Here is an 8964-nt window from a genome sequence, read left to right as displayed (position 1 = left end):
ATACTCAGAGATGAGGTGGTATAGCCACTAGATTAATTAAATGCTGCCAGCAGTGTATGGTAAAGCCTCTGACTTTTCTTACAAACTTTGCTGCAGCAGAAGGGATATTTTCAACATGCTTAAAAAAAGAGTAAAATGATTCTTATTTACAAAGGAGGCAGCAAAGACTGAATGGTAAATTTTATAGGAAAATACAATACTTTGAATGATGCACAACACGGGTAGATCCACCAGAACAGCAATCCACAAATTTTTAGCATTTGTAACTATGGCACTACATGAACAGAAGGAAGTTTGTGATATGTTTCTTGACAGTTCAAAGACCTTCGATTTTGTATGCCATGACATATTAGAAAAGCTTCAATGTCATAAGCAGCCGATATGAAATCAGTCATGGAAAATAAAGTAGAAATGACACATAAAGAGAACAATACTATCACAAACGCCTGTTTGAATCTTGAATATGTTAAATGTGGTGTGCCTCAATGATCAGTGCTTGGACCACTACTTTTCATTTCATATGTAAGTAATATGCCCAAAATAGTAGGTGGAAATGCTGTCATGTACAGTTGATACTTCATTTCTTGTAAGTAGTGTTTTAACAGATGACTTACAAAAGCAAAAGAAAAATAGTTCAAATGGCTCTGAGCACTATGGGACTTAACTGCTGAGGTCATCAGTCCCCTAGAACGTAGAACTATTTAAATCTAACTAACCTAGGGACATCACACACATCCATGCCCGAGGCAGGATTTGAACCTGCGACCGTAACGGTCGCGCGGTTCCAGACTGAAGCACCTAGAACCGCTCGGCCACCCCAGCTGACAAAAGAAAAATAGTAACAAGATGCTTTTATAAATGTTAAAAAGAGACATGTGCAAACAAAATATATAACCCAATACTAAGGAACATGCATATAATGTCAGAAATCAATAATTCTGACATCAGACTGCAGGATGTATGGAATGTGGTGAAACATGAGACTGGACAGCCAATTACAGAACAGGACATTATCACTATTTAACTGAATGGAAGGGTTATAAATAATGAGCCACAGGTAGCAAATATATTTAATAATCATTTCTTACTTATAGCAGGAAGCATAGGGACAAACAGTTCAAGAGAAAAATCACAGCAGTATGTTGAAAAAGTATTTATCATAAAATTCAGTCATATGGATGTATCACAAACTTTTCCTCTTGAAATTAAGAAAATTTCTCTCAAAAGTAAAAGCTCATCTGGTTTTGATAGTGTTTCCAATGAAGTACTAAATATTAGTTCCCATATAATAAGCCCAGTCTTATCTGAAATAGGTATTGCATCTCTAACTCAGGACAGTTTTCCTAAGAGACTGAAATATTATGTTGTTAAACCCCTCTTTAAGAAGGGAGATATGAGAGATGTCAATAACTACTTGAGCCATTTCACTGCTGACATCATTTTCCAAAATTTTTGAGACGATGATGTATCTAGAATAATATCTCATGTTATTGTTGTTGTTGTTGTTGTGGTCTTCAGTCCAGAGACTGGTTTGATGCAGCTCTCCAAGCTACTCTATCCTGTGCAAGCTTCTTCAACTCCCAGTACCTACTGCAACCTACATCCTTCTGAATCTGCTTGGTGTAATCATCTCTCGGTCTCCCTCTACAATTTTTACCCTCCACACTGCCCTCCAATACCAAATTCATGATCCCTTGATGCCTCAGAACATGTCCTACCAACCAATCCCTTCTTCTAGTCAAGTTGTGCCACAAACTTCCCTTCTCCCCAATCCTATTCAATACCTTCTCATTAGTTATGTGATCTACCCATTTAATCTTCAGTATTCTTCTGTAGCACCACATTTCGAAAGCTTCTATTCTCTTCTTGTCTAAACTATTTATCGTCCATGTTTCACTTCGATACATGGCTACACTCCATAGAAATACTTTCAGAAATGACTTCCTGACACTTAAATCTATACTCGATGTTAACAAATTTCTCTTCTTCAGAAATGCTTTCCTTGCCATTGCCAGTCCACATTTGATATCCTCTCTACTTCGACCATCATCAGTTATTTTGCTCCCCAGATAGCAAAACTCCTTTACTACTTTAAGTGTCTCATTTCCTAATCTAATTCCCTCAGCATCACCTGACTTAATTCGACTACATTCCATTATCCTCGTTTTGCTTTTGTTGATGTTCATTTTATATCCTCCCTTCAAAACACTATCCATTCCGTTCAACTGCTCTTCCAAGTCCATTGCTGTCTCTGACAGAATTACAATGTCATCGTCAAACCTCAAATTTTTTTATTTCTCCTCCATGGATTTTAATTCCTACTCTGAATTTTTCTTTTGTTTCCTTCACTACTTGCTCAATATACAGATTGAATAACATTGGGGAGAGGCTACAACCCTGTCTCACTCCCTTCCCAACCACTGCTTCCCTTTCATGTCCCTTGACTCTTATAACTGCCATCTGGTTTCTGTACAAATTGTAAATAGCCTTTTGTTCCCTGTATTTTACCCCTGCCACCTTGAGAATTTGAAAGAGAGTATTCCAGTCAACATTGTCAAAAGCTTTCTCTAAGTCTACAAATGCTAGAAACGTAGGTTTGCCTTTTCTTAATCTAGCTTCTAAGATAAGTTGTAGGGTCAGTATTGCCTCACGTGTTTCAATATTTTTACGGAATCAAAACTGACCTTCCCCAAGGTTGGCTTCTACTAGTTTTTCCATTTGTCTGTAAAGAATTTGGGTTAGTATTTTGCAGCAGTGACTTATTAAACTGATAGTTCGTTAATTTTCACATCTATCAACGCCTGCTTTCTTTGGGATTGGAATTATTACATTATTCTTGAAGTCTGAGGGTATTTCACCTGTCTCATACATCTTGCTCACCAGATGGTAGAGTTTTGTCAGGACTGACTCTCCCAAGGCTGTCAGTAGTTCTAAGGGAATGTTGTCTACTCCAGAGGCCTTGTTTTGACTCAGGTCTTTGAGTGCTCTCTCAAAGTATTCACACAGAATCATATCTCCCATTTCATCTTCATCTACATCCTCTTCCATTTCCACAATATTGTCCTTAAGTACATTGCCCTTGTATAGACCCTCTATATACTCCTTCCACCTTTCTGCTTTCCCTTCTTTACTTAGAACTGGGTTTCCATCTGAGCTCTTGATATTCATACAAGTGGTTCTCTTTTCTCCAAAGGTCTCTTTAATTTTCCTGTAGGCAGTATCTATCTTACCCCCAGTTAGATCAGCCTCTACATCCTTACATTTGTCCTCTAGCCATCCCTGCTCAGCCATTTTGCACTTCCTGTCGATCTCATTTTTGAGATGTTTGTATTCCTTTTTGCCTGCTTCATTTACAGCATTTTTATATTTTCTCCTTTAATCAATTAAATTCAATATTTCTTCTGTTATCCAAGGATTTCTACTAGCCCTCATCTTTTAACCTACTTGATCCTCTGCTGCCTTCACTACTTCATCCCTCAAAGCTACCCATTCTTCTTCTGCTGTATTTCTTTCCCCCATTCTTGTCAATCGTTCCCTAATGCTCTCCCTGAAGCTCTCTACAACCTCTGGTCCTTTCAGTTTATCCAGGTCCTATCTCCTCAAATTCCCACCTTTTTGCAGTTTCTTCAGTTTTAATCTACACTTCATAACCAATAGATTGCGGTCAGAGTACACATTTGCCCCTGGAAATGTCTCACAATTTAAAACCTGGTTTCTGAATCTCTGTCTTACCATTATATAATCTATCTGAGACCTTCCAGTATCTCCAGGCTTCTCCCATGTATACAACCTTCTTTTATGATTCTTGAACCAAGTGTTAGCTATGATTTAGTTGTGCTCTGTGCAAAATTCTACCAGGCGGCTTCCTCTTTCATTTCTTATCCCCAATACATAGTCACCTACTATGTTTCCTTCTCTCCCTTTTCCTACTATCGAATTCCAGTCACCCATGACTATTAAATTTTTTCATCTCCCTTCACTATCTGAATAATTTCTTTTATTTCATCACACATTTCATCAATTTCTTCGTCATCAGCAGAGCTAGTTGGCATATAAACTTGTACTACTGTAGTAGGCGTGGGCTTCGTGTCTATCTTGGCCACAATAATGTGTTCACTATGCTGTTTGTAGTAGCTTACCCACACTCCTATTTTTTTATTCATTATCAAACCAACTCCTCTGTTACCCCTATTTGATCTTGTATTTATAACCCTATATTCACCTGACCAAAAGTCTTGTTCCTCCCACCACCGAACTTCACTAATTCCCACTATATCTAACTTTAACCTATCCATTTCCCTTTTTAAATTTTCTAACCTACCTGCCCGATTAAGGGATCTGACATTCCACGCTCCGATCTGTAGAAGGCCAGTTTTCTTTCTCCTGATAATGACGTCCTCTTGAGTAGTCCCTGCCCGGAGATCCGAATGGGGGACTATTTTACCTCCGGAATATTTTACCCAAGAGGATGCCATCATCATTTAACCATACAGTAAAGCTTCATGTCCTTGGGAAAAATTACGGCTGTAGTTTCCTCTTGCTTTCAACCATTCGTAGTACCAGCACAGCAAGGCCGTTATGGTTAGTGATACAAGGCCAGATCAGCTAGTCATCCAGATTGTTGCCCCTGCAACTACTGAAAAGGCTGCTACCCCTCTTCAGGAACCACACATTTGTCTGGCCTCTCAACAGATACCCCTCCATTGTGGTTGCACCTATGGTACGGCTATCTGTATCACTGAGGCACACAATCCTCCCCACCAATGGCAAGGTCCATGGTTCATAGCAATAATAATATCCTCAGCAAATCACAGTTTGGATTTCAGAAGAGTTGCTCCAAATGAGAATGCCATTTACATGTTCACCCACCAAATTTTACAAGAAGTAAGTGATAAAATAGTGCCACTTGGTATTTCTATAACCTATCAGTGGCATTTGTGCAAATCATAGTGTTTTTCCTAAATTAACTTACGTTTCATGGGATTGATGATACAGCCAACCATTTGATGTCATATCTAACCAAAAGAATGCAGACAATTGTGTTTAGTAATTCAGCCAATATAGCCCATGGATGTAATTCTGAGTGGGCAGAAATCATGTCTGTGGTTCCCCAAGGCTCAATCTTAGGTCCACTATTGTTCTTCATATATATAAATGATCTTCCATCTAATGTATAACAGGAACAGTTAGTTTGTTTTGCAGATGTCACTAGCATTGTAACCAATGAAACCATACATACAGAAAGAAGAGAAAATGGTAAACAGTGTTCTTAAAAGAAACATCAACTGGCTTTCTGTGATTGGTTCCATCCTCAATTTTAAAAAGAGACAACTCATTCAGTTCTGCACATCTAAGGGTATTACACCAATGATAAGTGCAACACTTGAGAGAAAATAACAAACAGGGTATAAACTTCAAAATTCTTAGGTGTCCATACTGACAGAAATTTAAACTGCAAACAGCACATTTTGGAGCTCCTAAAACAACTCAGTTCAGTCACATTTACATTTTGAACATTGGAAATCTTGGGGAGAGACAAATCAGTAAGTTGACATATTTTGCACATTTTCATATAATAATTCCATGTGGAATAATATCCTGTAGTAATACATCTTTAAGAAAGAAAGTGTTCATTGATCAAAAATGCTCTGTAAGAATAATGTGCAGTGCTCACCCATGATCATCTGATAGACATCTGTTGAAAGAGTTGGGAATCCTGTCTACTGATTCACAGTATAATTATTTGCACATGGAGTTTGTTGTAAATAATTCACCACAGTTCAAAAGAAACAATGATGTACATAATTCCAACATTAGAAGGGAAATTGACATTCATTATTCCACATTAACATAGTCTTTAGCACAAAAAGGGTGCACAGTGAAAAAAAAAAAAAAAAAAAAAAAAAAAAGATCACTTACACAGTGATATAAAATGTCTGACAAAGAGCAAAGTAAAATGTGTAAACAAAAAGCTTCTCTTTGCAAACTTCTTCTGTTCCTTAGAGGAATTCTATTACAGAAATGCATAAAATGTGTTCAGAAGGAATTACTAACTCACATCTATATATATATATATATATATATATATATATATATATATATATATATATATATATGAATATAATAGAGGGAAACGTTCCACGTGGGAAAAATATATTTAAAAAGAAAGATGATGAGACTTACCAAACAAAAGCGCTGGCAGGTCGATAGACACACAGACAAACACAAACATACAAACAAAATCTAGCTTTCGCAACCAATGGTTGCCTCGTCAGGAAAGAGGGAAGGAGAGGGAAAGACAAAAGGATTTGGGTTTTAAGGGAGAGGGTAAGGAGTCATTCCAATCCCGGGAGCGGAAAGACTTACCTTAGGGGAAAAAAAGGAGGGAAAAAAGGACAGGTATACACTCGCACACACACACATATCCATCCTCATATACACAGACACAAGCAGACATTTGTAAAGGCAGAGTTTGGGCAGAGATGTCAGTCGGGGCGTATGTACAAAGGCAAAGATGATGTTGAAAGACAGGTGAGGTACGAGCGGCGGCAAATTGAAATTAGAAATTAGAAATTAGCGGAGATTGAGGCCTGGCGGATAGCGAGAAGAGAGGATATGTTGAAGGGCAAGTTCCCATCTCCGGAGTTCTGACAGGTTGGTGTTAGTGGGAAGTATCCAGATAACCCGGACGGTGTAACACTGTGCCAAGATGTGCTGGCCGTTAAGTGTTTGTTGGTAATGAGGATCACCCTGTGGCTAAACATGCCTTGGTGCACGGCCAGCACATCTTGGCACAGTGTTACACCGTCCGGGTTATCTGGATACTTCCCACTAACACCAACCTGTCAGAACTCCGGAGATGGGAACTTGCCCTTCAACATATCCTCTCTTCTCGCTATCCGCCAGGCCTCAATCTCCGCTAATTTCTAATTTCTAATTTCAATTTGCCGCCGCTCGTACCTCACCTGTCTTTCAACATCATCTTTGCCTTTGTACATACGCCCCGACTGACATCTCTGCCCAAACTCTTTGCCTTTACAAATGTCTGCTTGTGTCTGTGTATATGAGGATGGATATGTGTGTGTGTGCGAGTGTATACCTGTCCTTTTTTCCCTCCTTTTTTTCCCCTAAGGTAAGTCTTTCCGCTCCCGGGATTGGAATGACTCCTTACCCTCTCCCTTAAAACCCAAATCCTTTTGTCTTTCCCTCTCCTTCCCTCTTTCCTGACGAGGCAACCATTGGTTGCGAAAGCTAGATTTTGTTTGTATGTTTGTGTTTGTCTGTGTGTCTATCGACCTGCCAGCGCTTTTGTTTGGTAAGTCTCATCATCTTTCTTTTTAAATATATATATATATATATATATATATATATATATATATATATATATATATATATATATATATATATATATATGGTTATAATAGAAGGAAACATTCCACAAAGGAAAAATATACTTAAAAACAAAGATGATGTGACTTACCAAATGAAAGTGCTGGCAGGTCGACAGACACACAAACGAACACAAACATACACACAAAATTCAAGCTTTCGCAACAAACTGTTGCCTCATCAGGAAAGAGGGAAGGAGAGGGAAAGACGAAAGGATGTGGGTTTTAAGGGAGAGGGTAAGGAGTCATTCCAGTCCCGGGAGCGGAAAGACTTACCTTAGGGGGAAAAAAGGACGGGTATACACTCGCACACACACACATATCCATCCACACATATACAGACACAAGCAGACATATTTAAAGACAAAGAGTTTCAACTCTTTGTCTTTAAATATGTCTGCTTGTGTCTGTATATGTGTGGATGGATATGTGTGTGTGTGTGCGAGTGTATACCCGTCCTTTTTTCCCCCTAAGGTAAGTCTTTCCGTTCCCGGGACTGGAATGACTCCTTACCCTCTCCCTTAAAACCCACATCCTTTCGTCTTTCCCTCTCCTTCCCTCTTTCCTGATGAGGCAACAGTTTGTTGCGAAAGCTTGAATTTTGTGTGTATGTTTGTGTTCGTTTGTGTGTCTGTCGACCTGCCAGCACTTTCATTTGGTAAGTCACATCATCTTTGTTTTTAGATATATTTTTCCTTCGTGGAATGTTTCCTTCTATTATAACCATATATATATATATATATATATATATATATATATATATATAAAGAAAGAAAAAAGCCTAGAAATGCTCAGCATGTGACCATATTTACAATTTAATTCACCATGTGAATGTGAAACGACTCATCCCACATCACTGTGATTTATCATGCAAAATGCACCCTAGAACATGAAGCTAAATAATTAACTTGAAAAATATTACTGTCGGGCTCGGGGATCTGGATCTAAAAGAGATAGAAAGTTACAAATTCTTATGTGTGACGATTTATAGGTACTCGACTTGGGAGAATGACAAAAATTATATCTGTCATAAAGCATGTTCAACTATATTTCTGACCAGAAACATGTCAAGGACAATAAACAAGCAAAAACTGCAAACAGTGAACTAGGGATAGTCCATTCACAGGTGTCATGTGGTATTCTGGGTTGAGGGTATGCCATAAATGTGCACATACAAAGAGTGCTAAAGCTAAATAAGAAATTATCTCAAAGAGATTACTGCAGAAATAAAATCAGAGAACTAAACGCATTAACAGTGTCATCACTATTCAGATACAAAACAATTATTTATATCAAAATGAACTATGCTGCATCATTAAAGTGAGATATCCAGAATTATAACACAATAAATAAAAATTATTATCACACTGAATGTAAACAGCTCAAATTAACTACTGAAGGGCCTATAAAAGTAGGTAATTACTATACAACAGTTTGCCAAACAATATAAGGATGATAGAAAAAATAGTTTGTTTTCAAAAGTAAATCAGATAGTCACTCACTTATAATTTTTTCATACAGTGTTGAAAAATATGTTGAAGCTAAAAATTAAAATACTGTAATGTGTTCACATGTA

This window comes from Schistocerca cancellata, chromosome 2 (assembly GCF_023864275.1).
Source record: "Schistocerca cancellata isolate TAMUIC-IGC-003103 chromosome 2, iqSchCanc2.1, whole genome shotgun sequence".
Classification (NCBI taxonomy): domain Eukaryota; kingdom Metazoa; phylum Arthropoda; class Insecta; order Orthoptera; family Acrididae; genus Schistocerca; species Schistocerca cancellata.
Note: the sequence above shows the minus strand (reverse complement) of the source record.